The following is a 27,999-nucleotide window of genomic DNA, read 5'->3' as shown; positions in this document are numbered from 1 at the left end:
AAGTCTATGATATCTTAACAGTGTTTTTATTGCTTTATCTCACAGTTTGACGACATTTTCTGACTGAAAATGTGAAGTTTTTGTCACATTATAAACCTCTCACTTTCCCGTACCAAAGCTCATAGAGAAAATCCACTTCTGCCTCCATCAGTAAATTCAAATGTCTTATTTTTTCAGATTGACCTCAAGATGCAGCAGAAGACCTGCAGATGTTGTGTCCCTCATGGGCTTAAAACGAGGATTTTCTTCACGGACAGTAAGTCGTTTAAAAACTGCAGTTTCTTGTTATAAAAAAGGCTAAAACAGTGACAAAGACACATTTTAAGGTATTGTGAACTTAAGCAGACCTGAGTTAAGAGGTTTAAACGTGTTTGTCCTTGTTTCCCTCACCACTGGCAGCCATGTTTTCAGTGAGTCTTCCAAATAAAAAGCCCTGAACAATCATTTCTAAGTTGTTGGTGCATATTGCTCACTTTGATCTGCTGTGTCAGACACACACACACACACACACAGTTATCAGCCAGTAGCCTCAGGCAAAGACGAAAGCAGAGAATCTCTGGAGCGCTTTGTGTGTCATTTTTCAATTCTACCTTTTTTCCCTCTCCGTTCCTGTCACGGCACTTTGCAGCGTTTCATTAGGCGGCCATCTTGCCTGTACTCCAGGCCCACGGGCAAGAAATGAATAAGTTCTTGAAATAGCTCTGGAAAATCGTAGGAATTGATGACAAACTGATATTGACACATTTATATTGCGTTCCCCGCAGCTGCTGAGCGTGTAGGTCTGCAGCTGTAAATGTTAATAAGTTGTCAATAAATGGATTTTTGACTGCGAATGCCCCGCCCCCCCCCCACATGATACTGAGAGCAGCGGTCAAAGTGTCTCTGATGAATTACAGAACGAGATAAAGAGACAGAGGAAAAGACTGCAGCAGCAGCAGCAGCAGCAGATCAATAAAATATACTGTGAGAACATTCTGTTCTATATTTATGAAATCAAAGTCAATATTAGCTATGATGCGATCAATAAAATACAGTTTTTTTTAGAGCCTAATCATGTGTAATCAGATTATATTACTACTTAATATAAGTAAGTTGTGGTTTCAGTATGGAAAATTAAGACTGAGCTGATATTATGACAGATATTTATAATCTCTGAAGTACTCTGAAGTTTTTAATGTCACTGTAATATCTTAACAACGTGTTTTCTTGTTGTTTTGCAGCCTTTTTCTGCCTGGATACAGAAGTTTGCGTCTCCTGGTAATCCGCCGACTCTCCTGCGTCGTCCATCCACTGCTGCCTCTAACCGTGAGTTATTAAAATGTGTTATTTTGTCACGTGAAATTCTTTCTTTGGATTTACTCAAGTGTCACAAACGTAACGCCGGAGGCGGCGGGACGTGGTAAAATCACTCATTTTCTCTATGGACTTTTGTACGGGAGGTTTTGGAGGTTGGTAAACTTCAGTTTCCAGTAAGGTTTTGATCAGTCACATTTATTATCCAAATGTTTGAGTCTCGTTAGTGCATGTGCTCAACACTGCAGGACCCGAGGCTGACTCTATACCAGCACAGATACACCCCACTGTGGTGATGTGCTCTCTGACCCGTCCTGCGGCAGTGTACGCCGTCACGGATCAGACTGGTCAGAGGCAGCGCGACGAGCCCGCAGCACCAAACACATGGTGAAAATACGAAAACTGTGAAAACCCTCGCTTTTGTTTGCTGTGTTTTTATGATCTTTGCCTCCACACTGAGGTGTGGCTGTGATCTGCAGGGAGCACTGACGTGAAGAGAAACAGGTTCTGGAGATCCTCTCTCTGTATGTGTGAGGACCTTAGTAGGGTCCTCACTGGGACCAAGGCCTGGTCGGTGTGTGTGTCTGTGTGTGTCGGTGTGTGTGTGTGTGTGTGTGTGTCTGTGTGTGTGTGTGTGTGTGTGTGTGTGGTGTGTGTGTGTGCGTGTGTGTGTGTGTCTGTCTGTGTGTCTGTGTGTGTGTGTGTGTGTGTGTGTGTGTGTGACCTTTGCCCTCCAATCCATTGGTATGAAGTCCTCTCCAAGACAAACAAAATCAAACTGTGGAAGGTCACCACCTTGGGGTTCAAACCCCGTGAGGAGCAGTGCTCTATGACCAAAGGATGGTGAGGGATTTGACCTTTAACCTCAGCACCTGCTTTCACATCCTGCCTCTGGGTGGAGCTAGGCTTCAAATAACAAACCTCCCCTGAAAGACAGTCTTCTTTATTAATATGTCATAGTTCATGAGTACGCCACTGTGTGGTAACCTACGTGTCCTCTGACTGTAGGTTGTTTGTGGTTGCTATCTGAATTCAGGCTAAACATTAACAGTCAAATAAAATCTAATCTTAAATGCATTTTAAGGTCAAAGTAGAAATTAAAATATGAATACTGTTTAAACAGCTAGACTGATGTATGTGTGAATCATCACCGTATGCTAACTTTTTTGGGGTATAATGTAGTTTTAGTTCACATTTTGGCCAGTCTGAGGCTCATTCTTAGCTAATATTTTAGCCAAACTGCTGGCAAATGTATTAATTAGCCCGTCTGCTGACTATGTTGTAGCTAATCATAGCTAGAGGCTAATGAAGCTAGGTCCAGAAGGAAGAACTGGTGATTGTTTTGCTCCTTTTTTGATCATTGATTGTTTCAAAATGAGGCATGAACAGTCCAGTAAAGTCTAACACATTGGTCACTTTTAACCCTAAAAGTGTTTAAAAGTTACAACTCAAGTTAGAAACTAAAATAATTTGAACTAAAAAGTTTAGCTAACATTGTGGCTAGTATGCTCAATGTTTTAGCTATTCTGTTGCTATATTCTGATGCTATAGCCAAACTGCTGGCAAATTTCGCTATTGTTAGCCAAAGGCATATGGCCTCCAAACAGCTAATGAAGCTAGCTCCAGACAGAAGAACTGGTGATTGTTTTACTACTTTTTTCTTTTCTTTTTTATCATTAACCAACTGCATTAATAGCTCCAGACGTTAGCCAGGATATGGATTTTTAGGTGTGGATCAAACGAGGTCGAGTTTGAGTCTTGTGTTAGCCAGGCTGAGTCTTAAAGCTGCTTTGTCGACTATTTTTTACAACAATGGTGTAAAAACAGACTATTAGTGGAAAATCCACATGGTTTTGTGTGTTTTTGCAGCGCACACGTTATATCTAATGGTTTCAGCTGCTTGAGTCCACGACTGCCACTTCACAAAAACAACCATTAACCAGTGTGAGGAGCTGAACCTGAATTATCACCAGACTTTGCAGTTTCTTTCACTTTGTAGCTTCTTTTCTCTCTATTTTGGTTTCGAGGGCCTTGAATGCCGCATCGGTTTAATGAGGCTTAAAGAATGAAAGTCTGCTGTTGGTTCAGTAACTGCAAATGGGGAACGAGGGGGAAGAAACAGCTCTGCTTTACACACAGAGGTGGACGTAGTGATAGAAGTGAAGGCATTAAAACGTAGCGAGTTGTCGTTCCCTGAATCCATCACGAACAAAGCACCTGCAGCCCACAGCAAATGCACGTGAACGCGCTCTACCTCAGCATTTCCCGGCCACTGTGCAATCACTTTCCCCAGAGTTGGAAAAATGTGTTGTTGAACCACGAGAGGGACCAAAACATCTAATTTATGTGTGCGAGAGCCCGAGGAGGAGGCGTCGGTTTGGAGCCGATCTGCTGACAGTGATAGATATCCCTCCGAGACAAAGTTTGAATCCCAGTTAAAGGCTTCAAGGTCCTAACTCTGGAGGTAGAGTAACGGGAGACACTGGCCTCAGGTTCGCTGTGACCCAGATCTGTCGTCTGCACGTTAGACAGCACTGTTTCACAGGAGGGGGAGGAGGGGGAGGAGGAGGAGGAGGAGGACGGCTGACAGGAGAGTTAATCAAACAGGAGTACCAGCTACAAAACATAAAAGTATGATGTAACTCCACACTGGTTTCTTCATTACACAGCAACGTTATTTCATGAAGTGGCCATTGTGTTATTTTTCCTATTGGCTCTGCAAACTGGCAAGTGCCTCTGTCCTCCTTTCATAAATGAGCATAACAGTCCTTTCTGTGGAGAATCATCAGGGAGCCGATGCTGGTGTCCAACACTTTTGTTGTCAATAAAACTGAGGAACATTTCCCCCCCAGGAAACAGTTCAATGTGTTCCTTTTTTTATTATTATTGTTCTTCTTCTCTCATCGATAGCTCCTGTATTACTTATCCAGACAACATGAAAGTTGGTGAACCTGAATAAATCACCTAGCCGAGTTTGAAAGGCTGTCAAATGAACGTAGAGAAGATCCTGACATTTATACATGGATGAAGACGTCAAAAACAACACAGTGAAATGCAGTACCTAGCTGTAGTTAATGTTCTTTTTCTGGGTAAAAACGCAGCCTATAGGTGGTGAGAAGAAATGCCCGCTACGTCTGTTTAAAATACAGCGACTTGCGTCCATCACGTCACAAAATGTACAAAATGATCCCGCGGCGCGACAGATATCCGATGTGAACACAGCGTGAAGCCCGCCTCCAGCTCAGTTTGTGATTGGTTCCCCTTTTTTAGGATATTCTGAATTTCTGTAGCCAAAACGCCGTCCTTGCCAAAATGTGTCTGCAGAGTGAAATCAAATTGCTGTTTAAATATTCATCTACTGTATGTTTATAGTGCAACAAATCTAACTTTTATTATCACCGGTGCAACTTAATGCGTGTGCACGATCATTTCCCTCTTTCAAACAATAAAAACTTTGTGTTTGCCGTGGAGTTGTTATGGAATTACAATAAGTGTCAGTTTCTCCATCTCACAGTTTCATTTGCATGAAAGTGTGAGATGGTTGTCAGATTGTTGCTGTGAGGACACAGGGGAGACATATGCCTCTTTCCGTGGATCCTCCGGGTGTCAGTGTGGAGGGAAGCTCTTGCTGAGTGTGTGTTTAAAAGAGTGAGACGGAACTGTTTTAGTTCTTTTTTGTTTTCGCTTGTGTAGCTGAGCTTCTTTGTGTGTGAACTCCACACCACCTCCTCCTCACATGATTTGTATTGGAAAAACAAGTGCTCAGGAATTTATGATCAAGAATGCTACACACTCACGAGGAAAGAAATCCAACAATAGAAGAGGCGGAAAATGTCCGCACACAGGGCAGTTGTGTGTGGGATGGACATTTGCCCACACTTCATTTGGGAAAGGTTTTTGAGATGCTGCTGCTGCATCTGGACACCAAACAATGACTTTATGTATACGGCCAAAATAGCGCTGTCATGCTACTCCGCCTTGACAGAAAGCCCTTCATATAAAAGCGCTTTTGTTTTTCCAAACCGTCACACAAACACATGCGTGATCGCAAAAACAATCCGAGGCCTGTGTTGTTGTTTTTATTTCTTTGCAAACAAGAACATGCGCTGCCCTCAGACGTAGAGAGCAGCAGCTGGCAGCCGCATCAAACATTCATGAGAGGGATGGAAAGACTGAAGGACAGTGTGGACCCAGGGACACTGAGAGGGAGGCGGAGACAGAGAGTGCCTACAAAGGTTAATGAGACTTATCTGCATTAACTGCGAGCTGCTGTTTTGCGAGCCATTATTTTTGTGTATGCGAGGTGGTTTGAGGTGAGATGCTATCGAGTTCCTGTCGTCAGTGATGCGTCTGTTTGCAGCAGCCGTTAAGGTCAATAAAACCAAGAGGTTTTTCCACGTTCACGAGGACGTTCAGCGCTGCACAAGAGTGTTATCGGCTGCCAGCCCTTGACCTGGCAGGACTTGAACTCTTCGGTCACAAGCCAACTTCTCTTGGTGTTTTCTGAGTCCTGTAGGATTAGCATGTCCACGATAACGAGTAGGCCCACACGTGTGCGTCGGCTCTCCCCGGGTTCTCTGGTGTCCTATGACAGTCCAAAAACATGCAGAGGACACTTGGACGCTCTATATTGACCGTAGGTGTAAATGTGTCTCTGTGATGGACCGGGTGACCTGTCCACCAGGGTGTGACTCCGCCTTTTGTCCTATGTCAGCTGGGATTGGCTCCCCGCGACCATCATGTGGTAGATAACGCGTTAGTAAATGCATGTAAACAAGTCTTCAAAATCTTCCTGTAACTCGCAAACACATTCACTCCAGATCAGTTCCAGGTTGAGGGTGAACTCGGGGGGGTTTGGGTAAATTCATCTGATAAACAACTGGTCCACTTCAACATCAGCTGAAATGGAAAACGGTGAATTCCTTGGGTGTCATAAACACCAGAAAGGAAGTCAATGCAATTGGACTACTGTCCTTGTCCATCGTAGAGCCAACACACGGAGACAAACAACCATTCACCAATGTCCAATTCACCTCTGTATGAACCCGAACATGCTGGGATTCAAACTGGTGACCGCCCTTGCTGTGAGGCATCAGTGCTAGCCACTGCCCCCACTATGTCCACTAAGCCCTTGATTGTATACATTACATGTAGTCGTAAATCAACTCACAACCACATCATCCGGGTGTGTTAGTCCAACAAATTAGTACAATTTCATGGTTTTAGTGCAAAGTCGGGTTTGAATTGAAATAATACATAAATATTTAACTAACGTCATTGAAACATATTGAGTGTTTTTCCTTGTCTCACTTTTGTCTAAAGTGCACGAGGAGAAAGAACCAAGACCGTAGTGACCAGACTTTGATTAAATATACCTGTGTCCTTGAATCCAAAGACCCGGTGAAAGAGGATTGAGGTCAGCAGTGTGTGTGTGTGTGTGTGTGTCCACATTAGCAAGGGGAACATCTTAGAAAGTTAGGGCGATTAGCCGCGTTAGCACTCGTGCTAATACCGGCCCATATCTGCCATTGATCCTCATCAGCCCATATGTTCTCAGAAAGGGAAACACACCACAGCAGTGACATGGATGTACCAGGATAAAGCCGTGTGTGTGTGTGTGTGTGTGTGTATTTACAGACGTGTGCTGCTATTTAAAGCGTGGACACTTCTTCTTTCTCATGAGTAAATGTAGTCATGTAAAGAAGTTCCTTGTTTTTTTATTTTAGCGCAGAGCAGCAGCAGCAGTGGCATATGTGCTGTGGATGTTTCTAACGGAGGTTTTCAGGGGTGATAATGATAATAGATGTTCTTACAAATCAGCTGTGACTGGGAACAGGCTGTAGCACGACCTGTGTTATTACAAAAATAAAGTCTCTGTGTGTGTGTGTGTGTGTGTGTGTGTAAGAGAGAGCTGAGCTTTGCCTGTGAGTCCAGATGGTGAAAAAAGGCCTAGTTGACTCGCTCTGTTCCAGCTGGTGGTGAAGCAGAGAGGTTCACGTTCTGCCTCCATCTGCTCAAGCTCAGCTGAGTCTCCAGCCTGCTGCAGTGTAGCGGGGCACTTATTAGCCGGCTGGGTCTCAGGGATGACAGTAATTAAGAGATGAGATGGACTCACGTTGTCCCCCTTGGAGTCGGCAGCAGACGACTGCTGCAGCATCCTCTAACCCTCCATCCTTCAGCTCACACCCCGACTCGCCGGCAAACAACCGTTCTGTTTATATAGCAGGTCAGAGAAAACAGGGCAAAACAAACTGTGCGCACCTTGATTTTCTCCACAGTGTCCGCAGTCTCCTTCAGTAGAGCTCTGGACGTCACGTGACTCGCTTGTCTCACAGTGCCATGTTGGCAAAGCTCCTGAAAAATGAACGGTACCAGTGTCAGTTTTAAGAGTTCAGTGTGTACTACACAAGCGGAACTATGCAGGATTTTTACCCCAATTTAGTCGTTGTGATGGTTAAATGTCCTATTGGGGGCTGTCTCCACTGCCCCCTAATGTATGTTAGCGGAAACTCAACTCTAATTAATTAAGGTTCCACTGCAGGTTTAAAGCAGAACTCGGCCGGATTACCAAATTGTTACCCCACTAGCTTCAGAGTCACTGTGATGGTTAAATGTCTTGTTGCGGGCAGATTGGGGGCTGTCTCCACTGCCCCCTACTGTACATTAGCAGAAAACCAGCCTTGACAAGATTAGGGCCGCCGACCCGGTCTCCTCGGAATCAGGAGGTCTCGCAAATTCTTGGGTCTCAACGCTCAAGACCGAGACTTCGCCAATACCTAACTCTCAAGACTGAGACTCCACAAGACCTCCTGAACTCCTGGTTGGCAGCCTTGGTCTTGCAAGGTTGGTTTTCACCTACCAGACACTGGGGGGCAGTGGAGACAATCTGCCCCCGATCTGCCCACAACAAGACATTTAAGCATCACAATGAATCTGCTAAATGAGGGTAACAATTGGTCGTCCAGCATAGTTCTGCATTAAACCTGCAGTGCAACCTTAAATAATGTTACTGCTGTGAAAACGGTCGACACAAGGAAAGACAAGCCTGAGACTTTTCCACTGTACTATATGTTAGAGCTCGTAATCATCAGCAGTAACTAAAGTTCTTCTCTGAGCCGCTTACACGAGTCCAACGAGCTCGTGCGAACACAAAACACACACACACACACAGTTTGGGATTATATGTTTTCACATCAAATGAGTTTTCTTAGGGAGGGGACATGATGAGGGAGATCAGGAGTGTGTGTGAGAGAGAGCGTGAAAGGTCAAAGGTGACACACAAACACTCTCTTATCTCCTTCAATCCAGGACTTCAACGATCTCGCCATGTTAATAAACTCAGCGGTTTGAGCTGAGGGAAAGATTGATTGCAGCTTTTGTTCCGCGGCTCGTTACAGTGCTTCTTATCTGCTTGTGTATTCAGCGGCGGTTCCTGCGTCTCCACTCTCTGTCTTTCACCAAGGTGAAACATGACTTGATGGGATTTTCTGTCGGGCCGCGTTGGACTGTGAGTGACACTGAGCCAGTTTGTTTTGCTCAGCTGACCGGCAGGGAAATCTACGCCCTTAGTCCTCTTCCGCTGATTCTTGTTGAGATAGACGGGTAGGGTGAAGTTCCCGGGGGCTAAAGTGGCCTTTAAAACAGAACCTTTTTTTCACGGTCATTAGATATTTTACAGAATAACAGGGTTTCTTGTTGTGGACCTGTGTTTTTTTCTTTCATGTTAATTTATGGTGACAGTTTCTGGATCTGTGTAGAACTTTACCTCCTTATAACTATTATTATCTTACGTAAACATGACAAAATCCGCCCTGATCTGAGATATACACAAGTGAACAATGTTGTTCAATAGAACTAAACCAGGCTACATTTAAACTGCCACCAAATCCATAATCCAGGGTTATGGTGAAGTCAGGATGAAACTCAGTGTGATGGTAGAGTGTCTGCTTCTCCACACACACGCCAAAGTTAGTTTGAATCCGCTGACTTTTGACAGAGTTTCAAATCACATGCACAGATTGATCTGTCAAAAACTGTAGACAGGAAGTTGCTAACACAAGGATAAACTATGAAAAACATAACTTCCATAGCGGAGGTGATGAAACGGTAAAGGTCACATGTGCAGCTATGGCCAACATGGTACGGATACCGAATATTGGTGCGGAGTCTGATTTCCAACTTCAGAACGTTCTAGCAACCGCGCTAATACCCGACATACCCGCTAGTTTCACGGTTAATGTCACTCCCAGTCCTGACCTGGGAGCTCCGGTGTTACCGGAACTATTTATTGTTGGTAAATATGATTTATGGACATTATTGATGTTTATATTTGTATCTTTTTTCATATTTAGCTGTGGTTATTCACAACCATGTAACATATTTCACTTCTGTTGCCATTTGAAGAAAACGGAGACAAAATGCCTGTCTGTCTGCCGAGGACAGGACAGAAATAACAGAAATACTCCACAACCACAACACCACTTGTTTGCTGTACACACCATGAACTGGTCCACTGGTTTTCCCTTGTCTGACATGGCTCATTAAATGTCTTAAGTGTGCTTACACAAAAGCAGTGGTGTAGTGTGTTTGACACGCAGGTATACGCCACATACCCACTGCAAAAGCCCCGGGGTTTTTTTTACGTATTACCACTTAATAATGTGCACTGACATGTAACAGCGTCGTTCTTTGACAAAACTTTCACTCAAACAATTTGTTTTTGCCAATAAAAGATGAGGACGTTGGTCATTTTTTTTTTATTAGAAAACTAGTTCAGTTTTGTAGTTAATTTCACTGGTGGTATCTTTTATTATGAGTGGGCTCTTTACTAGCATAGCACGCTAATTCATCACAGTTATAAACAGAATTGAGGTTAAATTACACTTTTCAAAAGCGTCTACTACAGGATGTTAGCCTGATGCTAACTGAAAGTTTCAGATATGTCGGCAGATATTACGGTAACTTATGTGTATTGCACATTTCTTGGGTGTTAGACTTGATGTTATTAAGGTTTTACGATGTTTTTCTTTACGAACGTTGTGGTTGGCAGGTTCTGTAGATAGCATTAGCTCGGTAGCACCCTTCTTTTGTCAGTAAACATAACACTCGGCTGTTTTCCTTCAAACTTCAACTCTATTTGAGTTTTTTGTGGCGGTTGAGATGGCGTTGGGTCGTCATACGTTAACCTGTCTCTCTGCTGCACGTCCTGTCTTTACTAAGAGTGAGGGAGAGACGTGAAACCTCTTACATAACTCCTCCTACGTCGTCTCTATCTCTGACCATCACCGTGCGGCCAGTGAAGTGAATCCATGCCAGATTCCAGCAGGATTACATTAATACCCATGTCAACACACACACACACACACACACACACACAGCATTCTCAGCAAGGACACTCATGGACACAATGCTTTCCCTATCCCCTTACCTTAACCTTAACCTTTACCTTAACCATCACAACTAAATGCTTAACCTTTTTAACCTCAACTTTCCAGTTCTTCAGAAATGAGGTTCGGCCTCATTAGGACCAGGTTTTGGTCTCCATGAGGATGACTGGTCCTGACAAGGACAGCGTTTATGACAGAACACACACACACACATATTATCCACAACTTTAATCCCAAATCCCCTCAAGGTCAAACAAAAAGTTCCAGGTCATTCCCATCAGCTGAGGTTTACAGCAGCTGACAGCTGGAGCTGAAGTTTGGGAAACACTGATCTGAAAAAAAGAAAAAGAAAAACAGGTGGTTCCCAAACACTGGTTCGGGACCCACAGATGGGACGTGAGAGATTTATTTTAGGTCCCCCAATAAAATTTTGCAGAACTTTTCCAACCTGTTCATCAAGATATACGTTTATATGCCTTCAACAATGGGTAGCACAGTGGAGTAGTGGATAGCAATGCTGCCTCACTGTATAAAGAACCGGGTTTCCTCCCACAGTCCTACACAGAGGTTAATTGGACACGTAAATGTCTTGTTTTTCAGTCACTATGTTTTGAGTAACGTGCATAATATGAAAGCTTTAAAACGTAAACATCCATAGAAAGTTTGGGAAACAATGATCTAAAACATTGGTTCCCAAAGACTGGGTGGGAACCCATAGATGGGTCGCAGAAGATTTGTGGGTCCCCATTGAAATTTTGCAGAACCTTTTTAGTCAAGATTTATCTCCACAATTTTTAAATATAAAATGAAGTTGTTATTTTATCACCAAACACCTCCTGAATAATGATTTGTTTACCAACTCAAAGTGACATCAGGTGTGTAATTTATTCGCTACATTAGGCACGGTGTTCTCTCTTTAAAATGTGGGCGTAACTGGATATGAATTCAGTCTGTTGTTGTTGTTGTTGTTGTTTTTAATCAAAAACAGAGGAATATGTAGATGTATCCATGAATACTGCCCCCCCCCACACACACACACACACACTCTCATGTACAGTAGCTGCTCCACGGCTAAAGTTGCTGATGCTAATATTCAGAGCATAATTCTGCTTACTGACTCATGTGTCTCATTCAGATGATTTATGTTCTCGTTTACCGCCGCTCGCTCGTTTCTTCTTCTTCACGCTGGAGCAGCAGAGTTTTCTTCCTCTCTCTCTCTTTTTTCCCTCCTCTTCCTCCTTCCCCGCTCCACTGAGCCATGTGAGGCAACAAACGCTCGCGGCGGCGGCGGCGGAGCGAACCTCGTCCTTGCACAGCCTTGCGTCACAACTGCACAAACACCTGTGACGCACTCATTGAGACTCCTGCCGGCTGACAGGAATAGCTTTTCTCCCTCAATCCTGCTCCCTTTCACAAAGAAAATAAGAGACGAGGAGGAGGAGGAGTCTGTGGAAGGCCTTGAGTTTGCAGATAGGAGGAGGAGGAGGAGGAGGACGTGGTGAAAGAGCAGCGCTGCTTTAATTCACCTTGTTTTTGAAGCCCATTCATGTGATAATGTGGTTTATTTCTGTGACTATAATCTAATGTCGAGCTGATGTTGTTGTGCTTGTTGTCGACACTCCGGTGCAGGAGGTGACGGGCAAACAAGTAAAAGGTCACCTCTCCTCGTTCACACACACACACACACACACTGTGTGCACATGCAGAGGAAGACATCATGGTTTTAGGTTTCTAACCTTCCTGTGATTTATGGCTGGGTTAAAGATCAGGGAGTCCGGGGACGTGAACCCCGAGGTCAAAGGTCAGCCGAACATCTGTGACTCTAAAAATGACCGTGACCCATTTTTACAGATCTTCAAAGATCCTGCGTCAGCGGCTTTAGACAAAAGCAGTCCCTGAAGAGTCCACTTCATTATTACAGGCCAGAATAATGACTTTTCTATTGTCCTCACAGCTTCATCCTCGTCTGCTCAGCTTTAAATAGAAGCGTTGAGTGTCGGACTGAGGTGCGATCGCGCTCGCTCCTTTCCGGCTGTTAGCGGCTGCTGTTGCTGAGCCTGAAGCTGTTGTCGTGGTGTTTGTCGTTGGTTCTTGTTGCTCACTTGTGGTTTTTTTGCCGACTGTGATTTGACTGGTGATTTCATTTCAGCTGTCGTTGGTTTCACCTGTCGCGCTTGGAAAAGCAGACTCTCTTGAGTTAGCGTCAGCTGCAGCTGGTAGATGCTCTAACTGCTCCCGGTTTAATATCATTTTGTTGTCAGTGAGACGTAGAGACTGATTCTAACGGGTTCTTTTGTGAAGATGTCGCAAAAGAGGGGATGGAGTGGCTCAGTGGTTAAGACCCTACCTTGTGTACCAAAGACATCATGGTCGCAGGTTCGATTCCACCCCTGGCTAATTGTACTTGATTCCATTGTAAGTCGCTTTGGATAAAAGCGTCTGCTAAATGACATGTAATGTAATGTAATGTAAAAAGAAAAAAACGGACTTCAGCCACTTAACATCAGGTTCATCAGAATGAAGGATTTAAAACACCAAACAAACAAAATGACAAACTTGAAGTTAATCGTGAAGGCAGCAGTGGATTAAGAAATCCCACGTTCACTGATGTAAAATTGCTGTTTTTCTCCATAGAGTGAAAGACTCGTCGAACAGTGATGTAACGTGTCAAAAAGCAGTAAATCTCAGTAAATGCTCCTCATTAAGACTTGTTCCATGAGTCGGCGTTTCCTCTGTGGATCAAATTATTATATATTATAATTATTATATAAAATATCTACAGTAGAAAAAAACTCTGAGGAGGAGCTGGTTTTTTTTATTACTTTTGACAGGTGGCAACACAAGTGTCACCGAAATTTCCTGAGCATAAAAAAATAAGCAGCAGTCTTTGTTGTTGTCGTGCGTGTCGTGCGTTTAAATGAGGCGACGTCTCTTTGAAGTCACTGCATACACACATTTCTATCAGAAGGAAAGACTCTTCAAACACTTCCTGCTCATCCTTCACTGTCAGTCTGTGGAGACGGGGACGCGGCCGTCCTTACAGGGCCGTGTCGCGTCTGTGCTTTTCCTGTCGCTCTGAATCAGGTGGCACCTGGACATTATGGGATTCAACTGTGTTTTACATCTGTGTTAGAATCTCTATTCAATATTCTATATTGCGATATTTCTCTTTTATAGTAGTTGATTGGACATAAACAAAAGTAAAAAGTCAAAGTATACGTCGTAAAATGGCAAAATAGACATGATATTGATTTTGCGACAACACAAATTTCGAGATATGAACAGAGTGAAGTTGAAGTTTGCATCATTCACGTCAATCAGCATTGAGATTGTGACAGAAATGGTGACAATAGTTAGTTGAGGCAAAAAAGTTCCTCCACACACTGATGGTTTGAAGCTCAGTGTGCTCGGTGTCATAATAAGAAGCTGAAATATATCATTTAATGGCACCGTAAATAATAAAGGTTGAGACTATCAAACTTGTACCTAGGAGACTGGAACAATCAATGCAGCTAATTTTGTAACCTGACGAGCTAATGAACCACATGCCTGACTGCTCCCGCTGTGTAATTGCAGGATTTTTATTTTCTTTTTAAACGGGGACAGCGGCATACTGCATTAAAATGACATTTGTTGAAATTAGCACGACAAAAAATGTTTTCAATGTTGTTCCCTGGCCTTGTAACCCGAGCCGGGAAGAAAAAGAAACAACAGACGTCATTGAGATGAAAGCTGGAGGTGGAAGGTTTTTATGAAACTGGGACTTAAGCGTGACATGGGGAGGGAATCCTCTTTTTTTCAGGAACACGCTTCAGGGATATGACGAGAAACAAAGACGTGTCGCTGTGACTCAGACGAGTTCAGTAATGTGGGGCAAAAGTGTATGAATAAGTAAAGCACTCGATACTTAATTTCAAAGTCCATGTAGATCATTTAAGAGGCTTCATTGGCATAAATTGAACACACCTGCCTGTGTCGCATGCTAATCTGTATCATCTGCTAATAACTGACAGAACCTGTTGCTTAGTTAAGTTAAGCAAGTCTGTTGGAGCTCAGAGTTTTCAGTCTTCTAGCTAGATTCATTAGTTTGGTTGAAACATTAGCTAATAGATCATAAAATAAGGCTACATTATAAACAACATAATCCCACACAAATATTAGCATCATTTGATTATCACGTGAAAGACCTAAAAACTAAAATCAACCCGTGTTTATGTATGTGTGAGCTCATAATGCAGTTTGTTTTGAGATCGCTAGCTAGCTCTTCCAGCTTAAGTTATCTGCATTAGCCGGTTGTAAACTGCCTTTGGCTAACATTAGCTAATACGTCATAAAATAAGGCTAAAACAACATTATCCCACACAAATATTAGCACAAGTCGATTATCCATATACAATTTCAGTTTGCTTCAGTTTTACTAGCGTTCATGCTAACCACATAACCCAGTTTGGCTATTGAGTTTAAACGCCTTTAACATGACGTTAAAACGTTTTTAGGACTAGAAGTAAATGTTAATTTGACTGTAAACGTTGGTGTGAACTCAAATAGTGTCCAGGCTACCACACAGTGGACATACTGACTGTAAACACAAGGTGGATGGACAGAATGTCCTCCGAAGCTGCAAAATTTAATTATACTTCCCCCATGTTCAAAATCAATGTATAGTTGCTTTAAAATAAAAATAATTCCGTTTGTAAGTCTTAGAACTAAGGGCCTTGCTGTTTGAAGGCGACCATTTTGTGTCTACTGCTTCCACAGTGTGCAAATGTCCTCAGTTTATTAAACTCACAAAGACTCACTACTATATTTTCTGCTAATCTTTACTTTTAAAGAAGTGCAAATGCTTCTGTTTATTTCATATTTTATCTCGCTATCTCATTCTCCATCCAAGTATTTCGCTTCATGTAGGCGAGAGCGGCCAAATGAAGAGGAGCAATTATCTTAAAAAGTGGACTTTCCTGCGCTAGCCTAATATGTGAGCGACAGACGGCCCATAAGCCTGAGAGCTTTCAGATGGTTTATTTTAGCTGTGGTGCGATGGAGTGCCAGGAGACAACACAGCAACACTAAAATGCAAATGGATGCTCAAACAATCCGAGAGGACATTTAGCAGCGCTGCCTTCTATTACTCTTCACACAACATATGGCGACAGTGTTGTGAAAGTGGAGCTAACGGCAGCTGCGTGCGAGTCCTATCTGTGCTCGCTGGTTCTACAACAGCTGCTCCACTCATTTCTGTTTTCCTACGGTGACTCCATGTCTCCGTTCAGTCTGCGGATGTGCAGATATTATATCTTCTCTGTGGACTTGTGTCCTCATCAGGCCAAAAGGGTCTTTAATCCACTTCCTGTCAGAGTGCGTCGCCTGAGCCAGATCAGCCAGATGTGGTGTGTGTGTCTGTGTGTGTGCGCGCGCTTGTATTTATATCTTTATGAGGACATTTTGACTTTTTGGTGGAAATTTTGACTGGGCCCCACATTTTTACAATGTTTTTGGGGGTTTTGGACTGTGCGCTTCTTTGGGACCATTCCTGTCATTAACACTGACTTTGTAAGGACTAGTAATCCTCATGGAGACCACAACCTGGTCCTAATGATGCAGAATCCCAGTATTGTATGTTTGCCTGTGTAGCCTGTGTAGCTAACAAGCTACAACATTTGATTGAAAAAACCCAGCTGCGGCTAAAACAACATTATCCCACACAAATGTCAGCACAAGTTGATTATCCGTGTAATATAATGTTAAAAAGTTATTAAGATTATCTGGTCTTTATTTATTTATTAGCTCACAATGCAGTTTGCTCATTAGCCAGCTCTTCTAGCTGAAGCTAGCTTCATTAGTCAGTTGCAAACGGCCTTTGGCTAGCATTATCTTACAGATTATCCCACACAAATGTAAGTATAAGTTGATTATCTGTGTTAAAGACAACAATTCATTGCAGTTTGCTATAAGTCTGGTTTAATAGGCTTATGATGTTTGGTCCCACACAAATACCTCATCACTTGCTACACTGGAATCTCCATCAGGAGGACTGGGTCTCTTGGGTCTGTTGGGTCTCTTGGGTCTGTTGGGTCTGTTGGGTCTCTTGGGTCTGTTGGGTCTCTTGGGGGGTCTCTTGGGTCTGTTGGGTCTCTTGGGTCTGTTGGGTCTCTTGGGTCTGTTGGGTCTGTTGGGTCTCTGTCTCTTGACAGTATTGAGCACAGTTTGCCGCCTTTGTCGTGCACATTAATGGCAACTCTGACCGCTGTGCCGTCTCCTCATAACCTCTATAACTCCTGCAGACTGGAGAGATTAAGTTCCAACTCTCAAATGATTAATCAATTTCAATTACCCCCCCCATGTGATCAATCATATTCTCATTAATGTCTGAAGTGTTGCCCACAGCTCCACACCAACGATTACCAGTCAGGCCTCTGACCTGAACGGCTTTATTGCTCAAGTCCTTGTAAACTGTCATTTACAGTCTTGTAAGAATCTTAAACGGCCGGTGGATGTTTAGTACGTCAGCAGTTGGCAGACGTCGGTGTCTTGTGTTGTAAGCCGAGAGGACGCGGTACCCCAGCCCTTGACGTGGCAGGGATTTGAACCAGGAACCCCCCTCTTTACAAACCAAATTGATCATACATTACTCTAAATCGTACAATACAAACAAAATTGTCCATCATGTAGCGACTAATTTACACTCAAGGAATTACTTCCAAGAGATGTTTATTAAATTATTTTAAAGCTTCACTTTTTGCATGTTAAATAAAACATATTTTATTGAAAGGTTGATAAAACTCTGCAAATTTTGTTTGGGGTGACCCATCTGTGGCTTCTGAACCTTTTGCCGTCTTTTGGAACCAATTTGGCTTCAACTAAATGTCAGGACTCTTAATGAATATTATTATTCTTAAATTTAAAAAACTCAAAGAGATTAAAAATCTCTTTTGCAGGTCCTGAGTCCTGACCAATACAAACCGCAGTAAACAGCCAATTTAATCAAACTGCATAGTTTAATACAATATAAAGATAATAAAAATATACATAAAAGGCAACTTAAAATATACAACGTGCAATATAAGCTTATACTTGAAGCTGTGTGTCCATTATTCCTGCAAATGATTTACAGTGCTTTTACTTTGAAATGGTGTTTTTTTGAAAGCACATTTTTCTTTATAAAAAAAACATAAAAAAGTGTAGTTTAATCCACAAAAAGAGCGCGTCTCGTTGGAGCAGTGTGGCTAATCTGAGACCAACCATGCGTTGGAACCAGAACTGAAGAATCTTTAACAAACTCAACAACTTCCAATTTCCTATAGATTTTAAACAAAAATGAGGAAACACACACGTTAGGCTTCACACTCGAGCTCTCACTGTGTCAAACACTGAGACGTGTTTATTTGCGAGTTTTCTGGGTCACTCCCTCTGTCAGTGATCTGTTTGACCACTTCCTGTGATGAGGAGCAGTCGGGGGCAGAAACACTGGAACTCTCATGTAACCAGAGCCTGACCTGACGATAAGCTGAGGTGCTTCTCTCTCACTCGTGGCTCCTGAACTCAGATTATCCAAAGCTGAGCAGGACGTGAGCCATGTGACCTCAGTGAGCTCCTCAGGTCAGGTGACAACATCTCTGTAAATACTCTGCTGGCCTCAGATTTAGAAATGCAAAAAGAATTTACATGTGCGTAAGAGAGGGAGAAACGAGCCGTGAGAAGAGCAGGAGGTTGAAAGTGAGCTTGTGATATCACGTGACACAGAGGAGGATTCTAAAATGATAGCGATGTCCTTAACCATAACCATAACCAGTGATCGCGCCTTACCCAACTCAAGAAGAAAGACACCAGGGCCAGTCCTTGGGATTGCAACCCGAACATTAACCAAGCCACAATTCAAATCTTAGCCCTAAACTTAACCAGTTCATCCTGGTCTACTCTACACTGCCCCCATTTCTGATGGTAGTGGTCCATTTCATCCATCATCGTAAGCTCTCCTGAGAGGCGCACAATAATGGACTAAATGTTTTATAAATGGAGTATAAATTACACTAACCTTAACCTTAAACTACTACTGGCTTAACCTTAACCTTAACCATAACTACTACTGGCCTAACCTTAACCATAACCATAACCACTACTGGCCTAAGCCTAACCTTAACCTAACCTCATCCTCACCATCTACATGTCTTCACCTTCTAATGTAATAATTTACATTATGGGGACTTGATTTCTGTCCCCATAAGGAAGACGGGTCCCCGTCATGTGACTGTGTAAACAAACGTAGGTCCTCACAACATGAGTAACACCTGAAACACACACACATGCACGTAGAGTTGTGTTGTAGTGTAAATGTTGCCAAATCTAAATGGAGTTTGGGAGAACTCGTAAAATAAATGAACAGGAAAATCAAACACACTCAGAGAGAAGTTGCCTGCTTGACCTTGAGTATCCCACACACAAACACACACACACACACACGCACACACACACACGCACACACACACACACACACACGGCAGTCATTAAGATCTGCTTCTTTATTGTGCTAAGACTGCAGTGAAGGCTATTACACTCTGTTCTGTCTCTCAATAATGCATGATTAATTAGCCAACTCTGAAATAGAGTGAAACCGAGCACAGGCTGGAAACTACACAGGGACTCAGGAGGGAGACACTGTCTCACACACACACACACACACACACTGTGTCTTATACCTCACCCTTGATTTTCCTGTGATATTCCCTGGGTGAACCCGTAGAGCTCTACAGTGAGGAGAAAGTAAAGTAATCTGAGTTTTTATAGTCGTGGGTTGAGTCCAGTTCAGTACTTCCTGCATGACCGGAGCACAGACTCCGCCTGACACGGTCACTGATCGTGATTCGGCTCACGATCGCCGGCTTTCAGCAGTGCTGTCGCTAAATTCACCTTCTCCTCTGTTAGATATTGAGATGTTAAACATTTCCTTTGCTAAATGTTGGAGATTAACGCACGTTTTCAGAGATTTTGAAGTCTTTTTAAGTGATCCACAGGGGTCACATGGTTGGTGTAGTGGTTAGCACTCTTGGTTTGCGACCCGGTCGGAACAAGGGTCTTTCTGCATGGAGTGGATGTTCTCCCCGTGTGTGCGTGGGTTCTCTCCGGGTTCTCCTGGTTCTCCAGGTTCTCCGACTTCCTGCCACAGTCCAAAAACATAGGATTAGGTCTAAATTGACCATAGGTGTGAGAGTGGATGGTTGTTTGTCTCTATATGTGTCCCTGTGTTGGACCTGTCCAGGGTGTCCCTCCCCCTTTGCCCCTATGTCAGCTGTGATTGTTGCTAGCGACCCTCATGTGGAGGATGAAGGGCTAGAAGACGTCTGACGTCGCGCTCACGACTCTTCCAGTGACGACGTTCTCTGACCGTTCAGTGGAACCTTGACAGAGCAGGTACCAGGTACTGTCACTAATGGAAAAGCAAAAAAAAAACGAGTAGAACCGAGCCGAGTCGAGTAGTGCTAGAACAAACAGTACAAACATAGTATATGTTTAAAGCAAGAACAAAGTCACGTTGTTAACTTAAATAATGTTTTGATTGAATTGAAACGTTTCTTCTCGTAAATGAAAGACTTCCCTTTGAACTTGGAACCTTCCAGAGTTTTTCCCACTTTAGGGCAGGAATTCCCTGCGAGTTCATCGGAGCGCAGAAACCGGTTTGGATTCGTCTGCAGCCGGTTGTCAGATCTGCCGTAGGCAACACAAAGTTCATGTGTTCATGTGTGAGAGAGAGAGTATTCATCCTCATTCCCACAGAGACTGAAGGTCCGGGCTGGAGTTTCACCCCAGTCTGGCCCGTGAAATACAAACCGCTCCCATCACAGACTCTGATTCCCTCTAGAAACACGTTATCGACCCTCTCTCTCTCTCTCTCTCTCTCTGTCAGAACAGTACAGTCCACTCCCTCCCTGAACCCACACACACACACACACACACACACACAGAGTCACAATCATGAATACATGGCTTCACAAACACAAGGTGGGATTGTGAGTTAGCATTTGACAACAGTCGCTGCTGCGTGGTGCCGCCAGCCCCATTAACCGCTATCTCGCACCACCGTCCTGACAACCGTCCTGACAACCGTCGACAACCGTCCCGCGACCACCGTCCTGACCATCACCGTCCTGACAACTGTCCTGACAACTGTCCTGACCACCGTCCTCAATAACTGTCCTGACCACCGTCCCGACCACCGTCCCGGGACCACCGTCCTGACCACTGTCCCGATGAATCAGTCCTGACCACGTCCTGACAACCGTCTCGACCGTCCCGACAACTGTCCTGACCACTGTCCTGACCACTGTCCTGACCACTGTCCCCTGTGCTTGTCAGGACGGTCCAGCCTTGAACCAGCTGCAGATTCACAATATTACGATGTGATTTATCAAAGCTTTAGATTGTTATATTGATCCTGTATCAGCTGTTTGTTCAAATCAAAGTCATGTGAGACTGAACCACAGGAGTGTCATGTGACTCTGAGCTATGACACTTGATGGCAGAGGCTCACAGTCACATGACCTGAGAGCAGTGAGTCAAACGAGAATAAGTCCAATATGAGAAGTTAAAATGACATCATGATATTACCCTAAAGAAGATCTGTGGCAAAGAATGTCGTGATTGTCTGACAACATTGGCTTCAATTCTTAACAATAAGTTCTCAGCTTTAGTTTGTGGGCGTCACCAAGATGGAGGGCGTGGCAGAGACTTTTATGCTGAGCAATGGGGACTTGGTACCTAACTCAGGAGTATGGCAGGGACGCCATAGGGCAGAAGTAACTGCCCCATTTCTTTGGCATAGGGACCAGCACTAGGATTACACTGGGTGCAAGGGTATTAGGTACCTTGCTCATGGGTACCCCAACCCGAACCGACAACCCTCTGGTTACAAGACCGGTTCCCTTCCACTTGGCCACAGGCTGCCCCACTTTTGACGGTAAACCTTGGAAACTAACATTGAGCAGGACCCAGTCTTACTGGGTTATGAAACCAGGTCTTAATGTTTTGGTTTCTCTGAGAGGTGGATAATTGGAATCACGTGCTGGAGTTGAGAGCGTGGGTTGACGATGTGATGCTTCGTTTTCCTTCCTCTCTCTCGTTGTTCTTCTCTCTGGAGTCAGAAAGTTCGACGTGATGATGACTCACTTTTGTTGGAGGTGTTTTTTCTTGTTTTAGCAGATTGAGCGACGTCCTTGCATCTGATTTTTTTAAGATGCATTAACAACAGCAATCTGTCTTGTTCAGGAGCACAGATGCAGATTGCTGTGTGTGATTAGTACTCACATGTATTTTTGCCATTATCTCCACAATAGAGGGAACAGGCTGAACGAGAGGAGGAATAATGATGAGCGTGCCAACATCTGAGCTTTAAATGAGAATCCAAAAATACTCCGTTCAGCCGTTCTCTTTATTGTGATAAACCTGCTGAAATGCTCGTTACACAAATCACATGGTGTTGATCTGGTCTGAAGGGTTTACAGAGAAAAAGAGGAAGTTTAAAATGATAGAAAAGCAACAATAACTTAACTACTTGATGCTCTGTTAGCTTAGCTTTAATGTTTAGAGTCAGTTTCACAATCATCACAATCTAATCAATGTAGGATTATTGCTCTCAGTGTTTATCCTCTTAATGTGCTGCTGCTGATACTGCTGCTGATGCTACTGCTGCTGCTGCTTATGATGCTACTGCTGCTGATGCTGATACTGTTGTCTTCTCACCTCAGCGCTGTGTCGAACAGCTAATTACATGTCATTACATGTCATGTCATGTAATGTAATGAGAAAGCAATTACCAAATATACAGCTGATTAATCGTGGCACGATGGTTCACAACAACAAAGTAATCCAACAGAGAGCGTTTTCCATCACTATAGCTCCTCCTCAATGTGGGCGGGGTCGTCATATGAAACTGCCGTGATGTGGTTTTATACGTGACACAAACACACACAGTCGTTATCACACTACATGACGTCATTTTATTTTAAAAACCACACCACGTGCAGTAGTTCTGGCTCATTATGACTTTATTGAAGCTTTTTTGTTGTTTAGTGACTTGTTTAGAGACCTGGGGTCGGAGAGTAAATTTTATTTTATAAACGTTACCCAGTCAGTCAGTCAGTCATCATCTAACCGCTTTATCCTCCACCAGAGGGTCGCGGGGGGTGCTGTGCCAATCTCGGCTACATCGGGCGATAGGCGGGGTACACCCTGGACAGTTCGCCAGTCCATCGCAGGGCCACACACAACTAGAGACAAACAACCATTCACTCTCACACTCACTCCTACAGTCAATTTAGAGTGTCCAATTCACCTAATCCCCACATTGCTTTTTTGGACTGTGGGAGGAAGCCGGAGAACCCGGAGAGAACCCACGCACACACGGGGAGAACATGCAAACTCCATGCAGAAAGGCCCTTGTTCCAACCGGGGCTCGAACCCGGGTCTTCTCGCTGCAAGGCGAGAGTGCTAACCACTACACCACCGTGTGTCCCACGTTACCCAGTAATATTTTCAATGTGATTTTACGTCAGTGATTTTACGTCAGTGATATTACGTCAGTGATTTTACGTCAGTGATTTTACGTCAGTGATTTTACATCAGTGATTTTACGTCTGCTCTTATGTCAGTGATTTTACGTCAGTGATTTTCGTCAGTTTTACGTCAGTGATATTCCAGTGATTTTCGTCATGATACGCGTCAGTGATTTTCGCGTCAGTGATATGCGTTAAGTGATTTTTACGTCGTCGCGTCAGTGATATTTAGTGATTTCGTCAGTGATTTTACGTCGAGTGATATTCGTCCATGTGATTTTTCGTCCGGTGATATTCGTCCGGACATTTTCGTCCTTTTATGGTGATTTCAGTGATTTACGTCAGTGATTTTACGTCAGTGATTTTACATCAGTGATTTTACATCAGTGATTTTACGTCAGTGCTGCCTCTTTCATTGACTTCAATCCTTGGTTCAGATGAACGTGAGTGTCACAAACCTTTATCTCACTGTTGTGTTGACATTTTATTGACTGGAAACTGAAGTTTGTGTAAACCACACTCTCGTCCACACCAGATCTCATAGAGAAATCCAACCATTTTACTTCACAGACACACAAGAGTTGTTGATCCTCCGGCGCCTCCTTCAGTAAATGTGTTACTTTATGACTCCTGTGTTCAGATAACCTCAGTGTCATAAACTAACCCAACATGGCAGCTCCTGTGGCCCTGAGAGCTAACGGACGCTAATGACGAAATCAAGTGCTAAACATTAAGATATTGCGAACATAAGAAGGTGTAGATTTTGTTCGGCCCCCTTCAAGTCGAAAATTCCGACGTCCGACTACAACTGTAACGCACAAGTTTCTGAGTTAGAAACTCAAGTTCGGGGCGCGTTCCTTCCTGAGTTCAGTTAAGCATGCTAATTATGTATCAGAACCCTTTTACAACCACATATCTGAAAAAAAAAACAACCTCTTCCTTTAAATGTCGTTTAGCTCTTTGGGAAGCTAATTACACAAGTGTGAATCCATGAAAAACACCGACTGTGACTGTTACGCCGTGGTTAGTATTTACTACAAATCTCATTACATCAGTGAATTGCAGGATGTAGGTCTTGTCTTACCTCACACGGTGGTTGCTAAAGCTGTGGAGCGACCGACTCTCTGTGTTTCACAGGATATTTCCCAACTCCAGCAGGCTTTGAGGGCCTTACGTGGCCTTCTCTATTGTCCTCATAAGAGGTGGCGTAACAAGGGGGACAAATGACGTTGGTCTTGGATTGTGGGAGGAGGGACTAAGGTCAAATGTAAGATTATTTATGGGCTCATTATTCAACAACAATGTCTTCTTTTCTTTTTTTACAGTACAGCTGTAAAACAGGAGAGAAAAGAAACCAGTCATCCATCCATATGGCTTCCACGTGACTGGCTGACGTAACCGAGCAGTTGAAGCGTACCCAATAAAGTGGCTGGTGAGTGTGTACTGACCCTGACCCACGCCAGTACAAATATATGTCATGATACTACAATTAGCAATAATTCTTATAATAATAACGATAAACACTACACTACAGCCCAAACTAGCATTGAAGTTGTTTTCACTGGCCTCCTACGAGCTAATACCAGTTACATGCTAACTATTTTATCAATTTATAACTAATAACTAACATTAAACTTTAAAAAATTTAAAGGCAAAACAGACAGATTTTGTCATATGCTAAAACTGACCAAGCGTTTTTACAGCTAAACACAGCTATAGCTACAGCTAGCTACACTTTTTGTTATACTTAACAATAGCAACGATAAAATATGACAACAAGTGTGTTTTTGAAGGTTTTATTTGGAACCTTAAGGAGCTTGTCTTGCTAAGCTAGGCTAAACTAATCCAGACTCAGTGACATTGATCTTCTCATCTAATATTTGGCAGAAATCTTACAAAGCAAATCTATTTTCAGAGTGTTGAGGTGTGTGTGGGCGGAGCTCTATGCTTAAATTGGATGACGATTCCTCTCTGACACGTGTGTTACTTCTCAGGTGATTGAGGCGACGGTCACTCACTTTAACGATGACTGTGCTTTGTGGAATTCTTTTCACTAACTGGATTTTCTTCAGCTGAAACTATGGCTCCCATAAAACAAGCAGACAAACTGAGGGAGATCGTAAATGGTCTGTTATGAATATTAGAGGCGGAGCAGTCGTCAAACACACACCGCATTACATACATAAATTGTGATAATGTTGTCCACTGTTTAATTAAAATGGCTTTATTTTATAGACTATTTAAAGTCCACAGACTGTGCGCTCTGAATATTGAAGCTGCAGCTGAATGGTTAGATGGTCGAGAGAGAAAAAAGTCATTAAACGCTAATAAAGGGAATCCCGAATATCAGAAACCCGAGGCCCAATTAAAACGGTGACACAAAACCTTTTCATCGCAGCTCTGAACGATACACAAATGTTCTTCTCTCACCTGAAAGCCAGCGCTCTTCACGCTCCACCGAGCTCGTAATGAAGTGTTCTGTCAACCGTGAGCAGTGATGAATACATGCAGATGAATGTGTGAAATGGGAGGGGTCAACTGTTACAGCAGGTCCACAAATTTAACCCAGCCACTAGGGGGCAACGTCCAGTGAACTCCTATAGTGATGGTACCAAACCTGGAAGAAGAAGATAGTTGATGATTAATATTTTACTGTTATTTAAAGCTGGAAGTTATTTTAAATATTATTATTATTATTTATTTGTAGCTTCCGGTTTTATTTTGGTATTGATTTTGTTTTCTCTTCTTACTTCCTGTTGCTGGTGTTTCTTTTCTGTGATGTTCCTGTCTGCTTTGTGTTTGCACTTACATCTATTTTTTTCCACTTTTCCACATCCAGAATGATGGTGGAGACAGGAAGTAGCTGCAGTAATGGTTCCCGCTAGTCTCCACCCCCTGGCCTCTGATGGCTGTGCTGGCAGCGTGTGAATGGCTATGATATATGTACGTTAAGACTACTTGAATACAAACCCTTACATTCAGTAGATATATTCTTGACATTACTCAAACAAAGACATCATTTCATCCTCAGTCTGATCCTGAATTGTGAGTTCATTATATTTACACTTTTATTAACCTGTTGTACCTTTTCTGCCCACCAGGGAATTGGTGGGGAATCACTGGAGGCTCCTGTCACCCAGACGGACATAGACGCGACACAAGGTAATCTCTCTCACTCGCTCGCGTCTCTGAGCTGTCGCGTGATTGGTCAGAGTGTCGTCACAGACCGAGCTCTCTGTAAACAAAGCCTCGAGGAATCGCACAAGTTCACTTCCCCTCTCAGAGCCCCTGGTTTCCATCGTGCTGAAAGATCACTGTGGAATCACTGATCAATAACGACAGTAAAATTCCCCGTGACAGTGAAATCATCGCCTGCATCATCATCACTCAGCTGTGTTGCAGTCGGTCATTTATCATCTAAACCGAGTGAATTGACTGAAATTGACCACGTTGACTATTCAACCCGGAGCTTTCTGATTGCAGGGCTGAACTGCACCGGGTAGCAATTCCCAGCCAAAGAGCTATGTCACAATTACTCTCCTTCTCTCCTCCCGGGAGATTACAGCATTGAGCTGCTGATGCAGTTGCATATATACGGTGCAGCAGCAGCAGCAGCAGCAGCAGCAGCAGTAACAGCAGCAGTAACAGCAGCAGCCCCTGAAACTCCGCTTTTTTCTTGTTTTCTGCACCGCGGCTCTTTTTTGTGTTCTCACGCTGTTTTTCAGCCTATCACCTTTCTCCATTTCCATCAAAGGACATCCATCAGCGAAATATGGCTCCACCTTCTCCCGTTACCCCCAACAGCACGGTCAGCTCTCTGAAGTGGCGGAGGGGAGGTTACAGGCGTCGCGCGCATTCATCTCCATCAGAATCATGATTCACTGAATATTCAGCTCCCGTGAGGATGTTTTTCTATACGTACACAAAGTGAATTAGCAAGATGTGCTCATCATTTCACTCTGCACACATGAACGATCGTGACCTCTGCCTCATTATTCACCCTCGTCCTGGTCAGCTGTTAATGGAGGCAGAACAGAGCTCTTTCTCCTCTCTATGCTTTAAAAAGACCTGATCTGATGTTTTGTCAGGGAAAAACTAAAATAGCACTTGATTGCTACTCTTGCTGTGGAAGAGCATGGGGCAATGTGTAAGAATAGTTGCCATGACTACATTGACATCATTTCTGGCAAACAGGACTGAGGGCTAATTCTGCCTGTGCATACACTGTGATGGCTGACAGCTAAATGTGCGCTAATGTTCCTGCTAATATGTTGTGACAGTGATGCATGTTGTTTGCATGATCTCATATCATCCGCTGGCGGTGGATCACAGACACGGTGAAGAGGGTTGAAGTAGTGTAGTTTTCTGTAGACCGTAGACCATAGACCGTAGACCACGTTTTCAGAACCTGACTCATTCCCATGTCTGCAGGTGTGGATATCAGGGGCTGAAATAGGCTGACGATAACCATTTTCTTGTTAGAGATCGAGCTTGGCCGGTTCATGGGTGGTTATTGCCATTCTCTTTTGGGTTGGCTGTATGGGGGGTTGGCGTGTGTTTGGTTGTCTATGGGGGTTCACACTAGTGCGGACCATCTTCGAGCTGTAGGGGGCGGCATTGCACCTCTCAGTGTACGGCCCTAAGCGGAGTTATCGGATGAAGAATAAGAAAAATGGAGAAGGTTGAAGGACTTTGGACTGTTTGGACTTGTGATAAAGAAGTGTGACCTGTGATTAGCAACGTCAAACCTCTCAGTGTGCAGCCTGCCATCAATTATT

At 43.5% G+C, this 27,999-nt stretch overlaps 1 long non-coding RNA gene across 1 annotated transcript; it reads left to right on the top strand.

Moving 5' to 3' along the window:
- Positions 1-80: 80 nt before the first annotated feature.
- On the top strand, positions 81-26,408 carry LOC122758982. Its single transcript, XR_006358221.1, has 6 exons — positions 81-256; positions 1,221-1,305; positions 24,547-24,653; positions 25,137-25,215; positions 26,061-26,164; positions 26,323-26,408. It is a non-coding gene; the product is annotated as an uncharacterized LOC122758982 (long non-coding RNA).
- Positions 26,409-27,999: the final 1,591 nt, after the last annotated feature.

The sequence above is a fragment of the Solea senegalensis genome, linkage group LG18 (assembly GCF_019176455.1).
Source record: "Solea senegalensis isolate Sse05_10M linkage group LG18, IFAPA_SoseM_1, whole genome shotgun sequence".
NCBI classification, from domain to species: Eukaryota; Metazoa; Chordata; class Actinopteri; order Pleuronectiformes; family Soleidae; genus Solea; species Solea senegalensis.
This window is presented reverse-complemented; position numbering and strand designations above follow the sequence as displayed.